The sequence below is a fragment of the Phaethon aethereus genome (assembly GCF_964289735.1).
Source record: "Phaethon aethereus genome assembly, chromosome: 7".
In the NCBI taxonomy this organism is placed as follows: Eukaryota; Metazoa; Chordata; class Aves; order Phaethontiformes; family Phaethontidae; genus Phaethon; species Phaethon aethereus.
The window spans coordinates 22,993,665-23,009,294 of record NC_138583.1 but is presented as its reverse complement, the minus strand read 5'-3'; positions in this window follow the sequence as shown (position 1 = coordinate 23,009,294).

Here is a 15,630-nt window from a genome sequence, read left to right as displayed (position 1 = left end):
TGAAAAGGGAGCTGCTCTAATACTTATTCAGCATCATTCTTTATTGATACTATCAGGTTTCAACAACTGACTAGGAGCTGTGGGTTTAGCACCCCTTAAGCATAAAAGCATCAGTGTCACACTATTTTAAGACATCTCAAAGGATGCCCAGAAACACAAAGCTCATTTCTTAATCTATGAAGACATAATTGAGAGTACGCTGAGCTAGATGCAGAGAAATATGAAACAACCATATAAAGGCAAAGAAAGTCTATTGTAATCACTGGCTGAGTTAAATCTGTGTTTGTAAGAAGCGTGTCAACCCAGCCAACAGAAGTTGGCAGCTATGAGTCTGCAGCTAGTCTTTCCAAAGGAAGGCCAAAGAAAAATGAGTCTGTTTATTCTGGCATCAAGACACTCTTACCCCAGCTGAAAGCTCAGCTATCTTTGTCCTAAGTGCAGAATTATCTTCATTCTACTCAGTGCATTATCATTCCTTTCAGATACGTATACATTCTTAAAAGAAATAATAATTTGCACCCAGAGGTAATGTTTTTGAGGAAGGTTAATTCTGGTTAGGTTACCTGACTGCTCTGCAAGCAACAGGGCACCTTCTGCAGCTCTCCACTGCCTGGTATCTTTCAGTATCCAAGGCTTTTACTAAAAGCCTACACTGTTCCCATTTTTCATATGGGTAACCTGAAGAGATTATCTGATTTACTATAGGGTCAATCATTTTCAATCTTGTTGTAGCCTCATTTGAGAAAATTGACAACATACCATAATTCCCATTTAAAGGCTATCAGCTTTCAAAACAGAGCGATAATGAAGGATGCTGATGTTTACATGAGTAATGTCACGCACAAACTATGTAGCTCAGGGAATAAGTTGGCTGTACAAAACACAGAAGCAAAATAATCACGTTTACCTGATTAGCGAGAGATCTGTGGCTGCCTCCATTTATGCAGGTGTTATCTGGAGGAGCTACATGGGTGCTGCAATGAGATGGGCTGGAAGATGAGAAGAGTGTCACTGGGGCTTTGGGAAAGGCTACGGGAGAGTGGCTGGAGTGTCACTGCGGTTGGGATGGATCCCCGAGGAAGGGACAGAGCTGAAGGGGCCCCTCTGTGCTACCCAGGGTGGGTGGGTGCTGCTGCGTGGGTTCTGCGGGTGGCTGGGGGTGACACCTGAATAAGGAGCTATGGGTCTGCTCACCAGCTAAAGAGGAGCTGGAGCAGGTCAGTGGGATGCTGGTGAAGGCTGCCTAAACCTGGGTTAGCATCAGCTGTGGTCCCACCGGGTGCAGCTCAGTGTCCCCGGGCTCAGGTGGGCTGCTGCTGTGTCTCCCAGCTAGCAGGGAGGGGTAGTGTGGAGCCACCGAGCCCTGCCCAGAGCCACACTTCACGTTCAACACATCCTGTCCCCTCCCTGTGCCCTCCCGGGCTGTGCCTGGGTGCCAGCTGCTGCTTGCTCGCTCTAGGTCACACAGAAGCCCTGAAGATCTCTGGAGCTTCAGACCAGTGCCTTCATCACAAAACCCCTTCATTTCCTGCCAAATAGCTCACACTTAGTCTCCGAGGTGTCTGTATGTCTGTGAACAGAAAAAAAGAACATGAAAAAAAAAGAAACGTAAAAAATCTAATTACTTCTTTATGGAAAAAACCTCACAGAATACAAAAAGGAAGCCAGAATTTTATAGAAATAGAGTCCCACAGAAATGATAATAAGAAGTCTGCAGAATTTTATCAACTATTATTACTTGTTCTTTTCATCCAGACCTGAATTTCGGCTAGAGAGTTCTGCAGCAAGCCTGGAAAGTTATAAAGCATTAAATTATCATTTGGACCTTACATAAAGATTGCACAGGAACTGATTTTCTTCTGCAAATCAGGAATTTCATAGTTGAATGAGAGCACACTCACCTTTAACAGAGTTCACTATTATTGTTATAATTGAATAGTTCTATGAAACATAGTATTTCGGTACCTTTACTTCAGTGAAGTACTACAAGATGGCAAAGATTATTACCTTTATATCTCTAGATGTTTGCCCATTAGACACACCTTGCAACATTGTTTTTCCCAGGATACCCGAGTAACTGATATATCATGTCATGTGAATGCACATCGTCACACTAAGTTCACACAAACATATTTTTTGCTCATAGCGTGACAGGAATTAAATTCAGAGCTAGATTTGTATCTCACTCATATAATACCTGTAGTATTATATATACCAGTACAGTATATATAATACCAGTAGACAGTAACCAACTGTCATCCCAAAATACCAGTGAATTTAATAGCCTACTAGGTGGGTTTTAAAGAAATAGGTGCTTTACCAGCTTTGGTTGGCATCCCCACGTACAGCGTGTGGTCGCTGGGAGGACGGATTTTGGCATCTCAGGATTTGCTGCAGTGCTCTGCCAGGGACTCCTCTCCCGGGGAAAACAGACACACAAAAGGTATCGGGGCCTGAGTCCGAAGTACGGTACCAGTTTGAAAATCGTATTATCCAGAGGTATTATGTATGTATCAGTTTTGAATTTCACCTCTGCATTAACTGACTTTCCCCCAGAGCACGTACCCTGCCAGGAAGATATATTTTCATTACCTTCCTGTTTGATTTTTATAAAACTAATCCTGAGGCAAGCTTGAAGAAGCAGAACAGAGGTTAGATGCCCATCTGGGTTTTGCAGAAAGTTCGTGAAGGTTTCAAAAGAGCTTAGGAAAGGAAAATTTAGCATCAGATACAGAGCTTTCAGATCAGATTTATTAGCAAGTCTGCGATGATGACCGGCCTTAGGAAAACAGGACAGGCCTTGCTAATGAAATCCTTGCATAGTTCTTGCTCTGTCTGAGACCTTACGATTTGCCTGAAATGCCTGCCGCTCGCCAGAGGCGGCTCAAGACGCTGACGCTTGGCTCCTCAGCAAGGAGTTGGCAGCGGAGGGAGGAGCAGGCTCTTAGGATGCGCTGTGGCTGAGGTGGCAGCTTGACTGTTTCCACGCGGTCAGTTGTTCGGTGGTTATTTTCCTGGCGCCCGAGAGCCGGCTCGTGCATTCTGCAGAGTCCTGTGATCACCCGTGGCCTCACTCAGCCGGTGACAATGCAGGACTTGGGAACGCACAGGGAAAGAAAATGCTATTTTACCTCGTCTGCCGCTTCCCCCTCGTTTGCTGAGGAGGCCCCGCTGCTGCAAGAAGGAAAAGCCCGGTGAGCGGGCTCGCCCAAAGACACTTCGCTCACTGGGAGCTCAGGAGAGCTGCTGTCGGAGCCAAGGCCTAATGCGAACCCAAATTCACGGAGTCAGAAATTTTAGGTAAAAAGAACCTAAAATCTGGTTTGTTTCATTTCTTTCCCCATCTCTCTATAAAGTGTTGCGCTAGCCTTTAAGAGAAGCATCTGCAATAGGCCGTGGCAGCGGGAATTTTGGGAAGGTGCTTCAAGAAAAGCCTGGAACAGCATTTTCGCTTGTGTCACAGAGCAGGTTACCGAGAGGGCCGGCCGATAGCCTTGGCTCGGGAGGTCGTTCCTTCAGCTGCAGATCCGAGCCAGCTCACACGCTGGCTTTGGCTCCATCCCGCAGCAGGACGGTGGGTCACCTCAGTCCCTTCCCCCGGCTGTTGCTGCCCGAAGAGCCGGAGGAGCGCAGCGGCGCTGCCCCGGGAGCGAGCCCGGGATGAGGAGCGAAGGTGCAGCCCTCCGCTGGGAGAAGGCTCCTGCTGGTGGACCAGGCCACCGGCGGGGCCAGCGGAGGCTGAGCCCACCAACCCGTCTTCATGTGGTGGGTGCCAGAGGTGCCAGGGTACTCTGCACTATCAACAGTCTCATCTCCATTGCACAAATCCCAATGTTAAGGGGAATTGCGACTGTGTTTCAAGAATGCATTAATTATGCTTAAAAGGTGGGGTAATTAGGTGGTGAATTGGTCTTAGATAAGGGAAAAGAAAACATTTTAATAGTGATTAAAAAATGTATAATGCAAGACAGGGTATGTTTCTGTAGATTAAATCCTCTTGAGTTTTTAAGCACAGATTTATTTTTTTCTTTTTGGCTTAACTGTCTTAACTTTGCTCTTTGAGCAAACACTCCACATTAGAATGAGGAGTTAATGTGGAAATAAAAGCCTTGGGCAGATTCTTGCTCGGCGTGAACTTGCATCTTGGGGATGGAGGATGGCTCTGCTTGTTCAAAGAGCTGTCTTTCTGCTAACACTGAGAATCACAGCTTTTGGTGCTTACGATACACATGACCTGAGCAGGGTCCCCACATGAACTCCATGTCATCCTACAACAGCATTTCTTGCCTTGGGCAAAGTCAAAGTTCAATGAGTTTAGAGGGCAGCAAGAAAACACCTAATCTCCTATTAAAAAGGGGGGAAAAAGAGCGACAAAGTGATGAGTGGACAAACAAACTATTTCAGAATAAATAAAACCAAATTATACTGGAGCAGTAGTCTTCTTTGTGTTAGAAGTATTTAAAAAATATGACTTCGATGAAGTTAAAGGTGATTAGTTATACAAGCCCATGTTGAGATACCAATTACACATCCCTGCAGAAACTGCAAAGGCTACACATTCTGGACGTTGATTTACTTTATTAATTCAGCCTGATCATTCAAAACTTTAAACATTCAAAGGTAGTCAACAGTTTTGGAAGATAGTATTGGTATGGAAGTTACTGCCTGCGGATTAGCGGCTGGGTCGGTACACTGCAGCGGCTGCATCCTCAGGGTAACTGCGCAGAAGACAGCGATGCACAGATCATGTTAGGAAATGGTCAAACTCATCTGGGGCAGAATTTAATCTGGAGCTAGGGAAATTCTATTAGAAAGTGATTAGGTACAATTGAGCCCAAACATAGCACTGGAGCCGCTAATTTATGGTACTACTAATTCTTACTGAAAAGGATGTATGTAAAAAAGTTTAAATATATGCTACATAAATACCAATGGGAAATAGGCACACAACTGCTCACGCTGTTTTTCTTTTTTCCGTTTTGATGATTTTTCTCCTTAGTACATTCAGAACCACAGTGTTCCTGAGGCTGATTATGATCCGCCCCTTCAGACTGGAGAGACATAAGAACATTTCAATCTATTTCACTTGACAAAAATCAGTTCATTAAAGAATGAGAGGTCCCTTGAAAAAGATGCATAATATTCAGCATAGTAGTACTTCAAGGCAGGAGGGAAAACCTCCAGGAACACTATTTACCTTCTGATACCTGAAAACAAACACCTTCTCAATTGGAACTGAGGGTATTTGCAATTTAGTAATATTCAGAGGGGATAACAGCGTTATGTGTTTCTGGCGTGCTCTATGCTTTGGGTATAAACACTCACAAAACATCCAAGATTGATGAAGGGGGAAAATATTAAAAATTAAAGCTTCAAGAATGCCTTTTCATGGTGTAGATTGCAATTCTATACACAAAGTTATGATTTTCATAAATGAGGAAAGAATGAATGATCAAGTTGTTAATTTTGGGAAACATATTTTGTAAACTAGTGAGCATAAGAATAGCTGTACTAAAGTCTTTGCCAATCAGATTGTCAAATTTTTGCAGTCAAAACTCGAGTTCTATATTGACAGCATTTTTACAAGTTGCCAAATATGGGATTCATCCAAAGCCTGCTGAAATCAGTGAGCGTTTTCATGGGCTTGAGTAAGGACTTTAACACGATATGCTTCATAATGCAAATGACAGTGTTCTCAACACCTCTCTCTGCAAAACTGCTTGAAGCTTTATAATTGAAATGGATTATTTTCAGCTTAGAAAGGATGTTAAAAAATTCAAAGTTTCATGGAGACTCGAAATGCATATTTTTCAATGCAGTATTCTTCAAAACTGTCTGTATTTCATTTATCTGAATGAAAAAAAACAGCTAATAGTAGAACAGAGAACCAGAAGTCAGAAAACCCAGGTTGGGTTCAATCCCGTATGTGATTTTGTGCAAAATGGTCTGTTCTCTGTAATGAAAATAACTGCAAAATGCCATAGGCATGCTGTCCTCCAGCACTTGAAGTGCAAAGGTTTTCCTACTAACAAAACCTTCAAAAAACATACATCAAACTGAACATTTAAACTTCTTTCTTTAATTATCTGCAATCCAGAAATGAGTTTTGCAGAAGAAAGGGCCTAGAAAGCATTCATAAGCATCCATTGGCTGGTATGGCTTCTGAAAACACCCACTAAAAAATTACATTTACAAATCTCTCCATATGCTACAGAAGTGGAAATTTTAGGATGCCTTAAATGGCACTTGTTCACACAGAATTACTACACACACTGCGGGATATGGACTGGGATACTGAAAAGTAGCAATAAGAATTGGCGATAAGGTCTCTTGCTCTCACACAAGAAAACGTTTGCAAATAAACTGGCATCAGGAAATAAACCCCACACCTGATGTGGAAGGCAACCGAGTCCGGGACCCAGAGGTTCCCTGCTTGCTCCTCGTAGTAGCTATCCAGCTCGGAGCCTGACTCTACACCAGTCCTCCCCAGAGAAAATAATCCCTTCGATGGTTCAGAGGCCAGGCAAGGCCTTCTTCAGAGGTTTAAGATGTTATATAAATAGCTAAGTACAGCCCAAAGAATATAGTGTTGATATTACCAGAAAACATGTCATTTTCTGAGTTTGATAATAAAAAAGAAGGTCGTGCTATCCAATAACCGAACAATTTACCATGATGGCTTTCACAGTATTCTCTGTATTTTCAGCCAGTAAGGTCTTTCTGGCTTGTTATTGTTGCACATTGCTCGGGAAAATTTCATACTGAGACATGAAGAATGATGGTACTTTAGTGATCAGACTTACCACACTTTGCAGAATGCTTTCCCATTGCCAGCCCCTTCTGTCCTCCTCCCGCGTCACGCCTGCCCTGCGAGCAGGAGGGAGGGTGTCAGGCAGGACTCCTGAGCGTGATTAACATTTTGGTTTGGCCAGCAAACCAAAACATTTTCAGGAAAAAAAAAAAAAATTGAGATCAAATCAAGAGCAAAGTGCAGTGGGGGCTATTTTATATTCCTGAAGTGAGGAAGCAGAAGGAGCCGGTTCACACTGAATCAGAAACGAAGCTTTTACGCCACTTGCAGATGTTTAACAAGAGCAACCACAGAAGTTAAAAGCTCGGGCTCATACAGCATTCATGACAATGGGAGAACACAGCTCGCTCCGACCAACTTGGTGCGCTCACCTTGAGCACGAGAGGACCAGGCTCCCTCTGCCTGATGCAAAGCATGGATTTAGGAGCTCATGGGCTACGGGCAGCACGAGTTCAAATGCTGCCCTTGGAAGCTTGAATGCCAATTCCCCCCATCACCAGTAAATGCTCTGACCATCTGGGTGTTGAAGGGAAAGGATGGAAGGGCATGACACCTCCCATACTTTGTAAACCAAGCTGCGGGGGGAAATTACTTAAATTACTCATTAACTTTTATCAGCAGTTTTGGATCAAACAAAACCTCAGGTAGGTTCTGAAGGCACAAGGGAGGACTGCTGTCCTTTTGAATAGCTTTAAGTATGCAAAACCTTGTAGCTGTATTTTACGGATGCTCTATCAAATATAATTTCTGATGTACTTTATCCTGCTGCAGAAATCAGACCATTGGCTATAAAATGAAGTCATTAGTGAAATAAGCACTTACACTCCTGGCTAGATCTAATACTGAAGTTAGAGACTGGTTACAAACTAGAACATTGCCCTGAAGTTACCTCTTGTTTTTAACTCCCTTCAGCCAAAGCCATCCTGTGCTCTGCTTGCAAGCAGTCTGGGAACCCCACCAATAAAACCAACAAAACAAAAAATCCAAAAAACCCCACCCTTTAATACACAAAAATAAATAAATAAATAAAACTTTTTTCATTGTATGCAAGTTGCCAGTGTGTGGTTCAGTTTTCTGTGGTTCTCCCTTCACAAGCTGCTAATGCTAAAAAGCAGTTGAGGGAGACTGGAAAGGCTGTAAACCAGTTTTACAAGATACAGTGGACTTACAATGCCCAGCATGTACCATATAAGATAAGATGATGCAAGACATCTTTATTTAGCTGCTTGGCACTAGTAAGAAGGTCTGATCTAAGCAGTAACGTTTCCACATTCTTTTTATATCATCAATTTTAGGTTTGATAAGCTATGGGAAAAAATTCATTGCTATTACTGACTAACAAAAAGCTCTAAGATAGTGTTTTGTCTTTTAATCTGCTATAATTAAGACAAATGAAAGTATGATATCAACATTACTCATTTCCAAAACTGCCTTGATTTCCAAAAGCTTGAAGAGTCACCAACCACGTGGCTGACATCTTGGTAGTAGTATCTGATCCATCCAAAACACAAGAATCTCTTGCTTCAACGTTTTTCTCCTTTGACCCCCGAGTTAAAAAGACACTGGGGTACAAATCGAGTGAGGTCATCACAGAGATCCCTACATGCACCTAATTAAAAAAAGAGCATCATTGCAGAAATTTAGCATATCAGGATTTTGCCTTTACGACATTCTCAGGACAGTTGTATGTCCACATACTAAAAAGCATGAATAAATGAACCCTAAAAAAGGCAGATAGATTCCCCTCCCCCCAATTATTTTCTTCAAAAATAAATGACTGGAATTTGATCTACTAGTCCCATCAATTTGGCAATAAACCTACATTTCAAATTTCTTTGTTCACCTCCATTAATTGCTAGCAAAACTCATTAGAACAAGGATGGGAAATCAACCCATGGAATAGAGAGGAAAGATACTCAGAGAGCTTCAGCTGGGATCAAGCCTTCATCGACTGGCTGACATTAACACATGGTAAGGACTCCAAAGTGAAAAAACTGAGAAGCATTTAGAGGGCTGAAGGCTGCACCCCTGGGAGCAGGCAGGCAGCTCGCTACGCCGCTGGCACAGTGCTGCGAAACGGGGCGCGCTGCCGAGCGCCCGCCGGTGGCCCCTGCGATGGCTCTGCTGCAGCAGCAGGCTGGGGCACCAGCTGAGCAGACACCGAGGCGTCCCGGCAGCATTGCAATCAGGCTTGGTTACAAATGGGTCCATCTAGACAGACTTGAGATAGATGTTGTTAACTATTTAGCTTTCTAAATAATTGTCAAATAGGGTGGCAATTCATACGGTCCAAGACAAGTCTTGGCTTCTTTCTCATCCCATAAATGGGAGCTCGATTGCTCAATTTAAATCTGAATTCTGGCAACCTGAAAGCATGTGAAACCCATCACCAGTTGAAATTAAGTAAACATGGGCTATGACAAGGTCAATAGGAAACAAAGCAAACATCCCCAAGGTAATTCCAACAATAAGCTAATCACAAGAAAAATTGTCAAATGACGATGACTGATCTGAAACCTGTAGCGTTGTCCCACAGGGATTCTTCTCCCAGACACATGGTCTTCAATATGTAGCCTCTGTGTAGCTCCTCAGCAGTGAGAGATGAAGCACAGCAACTGTCTACTCTTCCCCTGCCACCACCTTGAACGATTGTTTTTAACTGGTCCTTTTTTTTTCTGGAGAGGCAAAGATGTATTTACAAGTTGCACCCCAGACATTATCCTTTCCCGGCACGTTTATCTATGTGTTCTTCATTAATATTAGAATCATTTTGATTTATGAAAATGTGCTGCAAATAGAGGATTGACATTGCATGTAGCTAGGATAAGGACTGACAAGAGAGCTAGTCAAATAATTCATCTACATAAGTGACAACTTAGTTCTGAAATGGCTGTTAAATTCCCATAAGTTACCATATGTCTTGAGAAAATACAAATAAAACCTGAAGTTAAAAAAAAGAGTCACAAACAGCCTAAGGGATGATTTCCTAATCTAGGAAAATTCAAAGTGAAAGCTGCCGTTTCTTCATCATTCTACAATTACGTATCGGTTTTATTATGAATGGCAGTAGATCTTGCACATAGTGAAAGGCAGCATCACTATGCAAAGAATGCAGGTTGTTGCTGTCAGTAATGACAGGAGAAGTTAGCCAGGCACTGGTTGTGCTGCATCAAAGTAGTAATTTCTTCATCACAGTACACCCACAAGTATGAACACGCTAACGGAATGCATGATTAAGCACTGCATCTGGTGCTTACGTCATATATAATTAACAAGCTCTAAAGTCAGCAACAAATAAATTGAGAAGAAAGGCAAGGGCAAAAGATAAACTGAGAATACCCTTCCACCATAAAATATAGAAGGCTTGATGCATCAGTTGGTGCCCCAGAGACAAGGAAGGTAAACCCACGAAGTTCATTTTTACTTTTGAACAACTAATAATATACAAAATTATGCAAGCAATTACACCTTCAGAGTCACAGTTGCACTGTACCCATTGCAAACAGTTACGAATTAAAAACACATAACTACAGCTAGCACATGGGGACAGGAAATCAAGCAAAAACCTTAAATTCCAACACTTTATCAGTTTTATCACTTTAATATAAAAAATTACTCTTACTGCATCTCTCACATCTTGGTTACACACCAGTAGTAGTTTACACAAAAAAAACACAAAAAATGAGGAACAGAATACACAGCTCTCAGCACAGGTGTGTTGATGCCGCCAGAACAGCTTTGATTATAGGATGATGTTTAACTCTTAAAATCAAGTATGGGAAAATAAACCTGTCTTCTAAACTTAATTTCATTCAAATTTCAGTTCTGTACTTGTGACTTCTTGGCCACCATCATAGAGTATTGAAGAAACTGAGTTCTCTTTTTGAAATTAAGAATTCATGGGCATTGAATATTTCAGAAATATTTTTAAGAAGAAATATATTTTAAAAATCTGCAGGCATGTGAAACCCAACACCAGTAGAAACTAGGCAAGCATGGGGTCTTGAAGAAGATGATCAATAGGATGAAAGCAAACATCCTCTAGGTAGTACAACACAGCTTGGTTGTAATATCCCAGGAGATTTCAGCCCCTAATTGGCCAGTGACAGAGCAAAGTAAGAAATTATTAACTTGGGATCCTTTTCACAGATTTACAGTAATACCCAGAAGCACAGGCTACTGGAAAGAGTTTTCACCTTCCAGAATGTGCCATTTGAATGCCATTTCTGCATGTCAATCAATATGCAGAAATATGATATTGAATAGATTCTCTATCGTGAAACAAAACCACCCCAAACAAAATGTAATGAGGTTGTTTATATGCAACAGGAACAAAAATATGTTCTTACTTTAAAAGCTTCAGTTTGAATGAATACCAAGTGCTTTCAATGCTTGATAAAGCTTTTCTGTCACTGTAAAAATTGCCACAAAAGTTAGAATTCCAAAAGAAGTGATGCAGAACATTTTATTGATTTCACTACATTAAACAATGCAGTAAGCACTATACAGTGGTGCACATAGCAAAGTATTACAGTTTACTCAAGTTTGAGCTTTATCTAACATAGTGATCGAATTAAAGAAAAATAACTTCAGTTTTTTAAACTCTCCAAGAGATTTCTTGTTACAAAAAAATCAAACCCCATCAGTTAAGGGAATAAAGTTAGATTTTTGCAACGCAACTGAAAAGCAATTCTATAGAACTACAGTATAAGAAAGTAGATTTTTCTCTTCCACTACTAACCACATTTTCTCTGTGATCATCTCTATTTTACATAGGTCACATTTATCTGTCATGATTAATTAATTTTTCTATTAATGAAGTGAAATGTTTAACAATGAATGTGATGCATTTATTATCACAGATTATGTCTTGTCAGGGAATTTTAAAATCTGAGCAAGATCCTCCTCCATCCTGCAATCCAGAAGGATTTGGGAAAAGGTCCCTCTCTAAAGTAGATGAGTAAGATGACAAAATTAAGTGCCTTCTCTACTCACTCTGGCATCATATGTTACTGGCCCATCTACCCATCCATCCTACTAATCAAGGCCAAGTATTAAAACTCCCAAGCAGTATACATGCTGCCGCCACAGTCCTTGAAAATGTGGTGTGTGAGGTTACCTAAAATCACTAGAAGACAACCGAAACCAAGACCCACATGTTTGAGTTTAAACCACACTGTCTTCAAAATGACTATATTTGGTCTACTTTATATCCAGCTGAACTGATTTTCCAGGGGACAAAGTTTCTGCCCTCCACAGTATCACTACTGACACAAGATGAATAGCAAATTGAATGAATATTCTAGCTCTCTGGTAGAGCAAAGAGATTGAATGTACATTGAGTAAACTCACTCATTGACAAGATGGCTTGAATAACTTACACATAGTCACTAAAAGTTCTGTTCTGATAATGCCTGCAGAGACCAGTGGAGACTGGACTGTTACTACCCATAGCGTGGTAGCAGCCAGGAATGCTAGTGTAACGGTACTAAGGACTCTGTGAAAACAGTTGCATTTCTCCTGGTTAACATGAAAGCATGCTATAGAGTTAAAACGCCATATAAACAAGAAGCCCATAAATTAAACCTGACCATCATACATCTACATAATCTGGGACAGCTCTCATGGGAAGAAAATATTGCATCAGACAGTAAAAGTCTGTCCATCACTCACTACAAATATCAAATCAAATATTGATGCCAAAAAGAAAAATGGTAAATGAAGCCTTGCTGTGGTAGAACATAAAACTCCTGAAATGTGCAACAAAACCATTAATGTATATAACCCATTCTTATGCATATAGGTATTATTTAACAATACTGCAGAAGAGTCCAGAACTGAACTTATGTTAGGTGCTGCCCAAGTTATATGAACTTCTCCCAACCTTCCAGAGTTTAATGAGCAACTACTCCACTAGATCCTCAGAGACAAAATCTCTATCTTCCTTGACCTCAGAGCTCTTTGCTAGATGTAGCTTGTCGAACAAGTTATTTTGGAATCAAATATCCATTCTACAGTTCTGAATGCACTAACTATATCAAACTGTAATAACATTTGCCATACCTGTTCCCCTGTTATATTTTACATAAAGCCATTGGGGTTTAAAGACTTTAATAAGAATTTGATGCAGACCTCTGGGGGCCCATTTTTGCTCATTAATTTAACAACAAAAACCACCTGACTGAATTAGAACATTTCTAACACAAGTGAAACAGCTGTGGCAATCCAGGCTGTCCCATTACTATTTTCCTAGACAATATGAATCTTTAGAAGTGCAAGGAACTTCAGCAACACAAACCAGCACAGATCCTGAAGAAAAAAAAATTCCAAATAGAATGGAAAGTTACTTGACCCAAACAAAAAAGAAATTTTCTTGGAAGAGAACTAGGTGCTTTAGAAGGAAAAACACATGCTCTTACAGTCTGCCAGTCAGGACATGAAAAGAGAGGCTTTGAGGGATCTTTAAAATATTTCATTTTTTTCAGGGAAGGGTTCTGAAAGAATATTAAATACCACAGCTATGAAAAATAACAACAGATACAGCATTTGCTTTTGGAGCAAGTCAACCAGTACCACCACCACTACAGAGAAGGAATCTCACCACTTTTGGCCAATGAAATCAAAAGGAAATACTGCATTTCAATTTTAAGCCCCAGCACCAGCCATCTGATCCCTGCTTGGAACTGGACAAGGCAAGCCAAGTTTTCCAACCTCTTTCTAAATATCAGTCTTGAGGCTATTGACTCTTCAGAGATCAGTAACAGTCAATCTCCTCTCTTTGAGGCTTTGGCAGAGGCATTGATCCCAATAACACATTAGAGAACTTAACGGAAAGAGAAGACCTTTTCAAAACCCAACACTAGACAGAAGCAACTGCTTCTCCCTCCTCCATATCAGTTTGCTAGCAGCCAATTTATATTTGCTGGTTTTGCAAATCTGAAATTATTTGAGATACACATTTCTAAGATATAACTTTTTTCTTCGTTATTTGTACTTACAACATCGCCTGTTAGGAGGAAATCTGACAGCTAATTAAGTGGTTTCAATCCTCATCTTTGCTGCCATCTGTAGGTAACTTGAGTGGTACAGAGGAAACAAGAAGTTTGAATCTGGTCTGATATTAGTCCTGTGATCAGGACCTGTGCCCATGAGAAAGCACGATGTTCTTGTTACCTGCTCCTCCCAATTTTAATATGGCTTTATCTCTCCTTGTACCTCAAAGTAACCTTGCAACTGAGGAAATAAAAAAAATAAGGAAAATTAAGTCGAGGATCCACGCTATTGTAACAGCATTGTTATACCATGATATGCACTGGAATGCCTCTAATTTTTACTAAAAATATGAAATATACTTCTGAGTGTATGTCTGGTAGTTGAAACTCAGTTTCTTTTTCAGTGAGCCATGCAATGTTTTAGCAAAACTGCTACTGTAAAGAAAACTTTTCAAAAGAAAATACAAAAGCAGATAGGTTGATCATATTTTTAAATGCATTCTGATAAATTTTTGAAATCTGAAATTAAACAAGTAAGGCCAGAAATTGAAATATGTGATTTAATGACTGCACAATTTTAATACATAAAAATAGATACTTAGTAATGAACAAGTTTATACAAACCAGGTTTCTTTTATATGGTACAAAACAATGATGGAGATAAAAAAAGATTTGCTGGATGACAGGGCAAGACAAAAGAACAACAAACCATCATTGAGGAAAAGTTTTTAAATGATCAGAGGCTTATTTCATAAATACAGTGCAATACTTTCATTTAACAAATACAAAATTTACTATTTAATTTATCAACATCAGGAAATATATAAAATGTCATTGAATGACAATCTTATTTAAAAACTGATGCAAATACAATAGCCTTTTTAGAATTCTGAGGTAATATTACAGAGTAAATCAAAAAAGCTTCAATAAATAGAGCTAAACCCAAGGCAAAGTGCAATTCAGTGAAACTAAGAAGATAAAGCTTTTATTTTAACAATAATAGATAAATAGTTATTAAAAGTGGGCTTAAGCCATAAAAAAATATTTTGGCTAGTTTGCCATGTTTTTAGATAAACTGTATAGCTGTTTATTCATAAACCAACCTTCTATGAATCCAATTCTACAGAGAGGAGAAAGGGGGGAGGTGTTTGTTTCCAGATTTCTTGCCTACGTCCACATTCAGCTGTTAGAAATCTGACATTGCTTGAAGCTAGATTCAGTGCAATGGTGAAACTTTCAATTATTCTTTAACAACTGAAATCCTGTACATTAAAATTTATTTTAAAATCTTCACTTGGGAGAAACAACGTAAAATGCACGAGTTTGATGTGCTGCTTTTAACACTCTCCATGCTAACCTAGTTTTGTTCCAGACTGAAGTCAATGGAAATTTTATTACTGGTTTCAAGGAGAGCACAATGAATACAGTTCCAAATATTTTAAAATAATACCCTACTATTTATCTCCACCTCAATAAAAGAGTAAAATCACCAGTACCTTCTCTAGGAAAGAGAATAAAATAAAATTTATACTTTGCTATTGAAGAAAATCCACAACAGCTTTGAAACTACAGATTAGGCAGATTGATTTATTCATCATATGTAAATCTGTTGGTTGTATGTAAATAATACAGAGAGGGAAAACAAGAATAATATAGTATTTTCCTCTTATAGCAAATAAGTAACTGAGTACAGACACTAAAAGATATTTAAGCATCCATGCCCCCGCAGAAGTCAATGGGGAAAGATGACAGATTAGATGCCAAAGTGTCTTGAACAATCTGGGCCTCATTCAGCTAGAAGAAAAACGTATAGAACAGAGTGTAGCT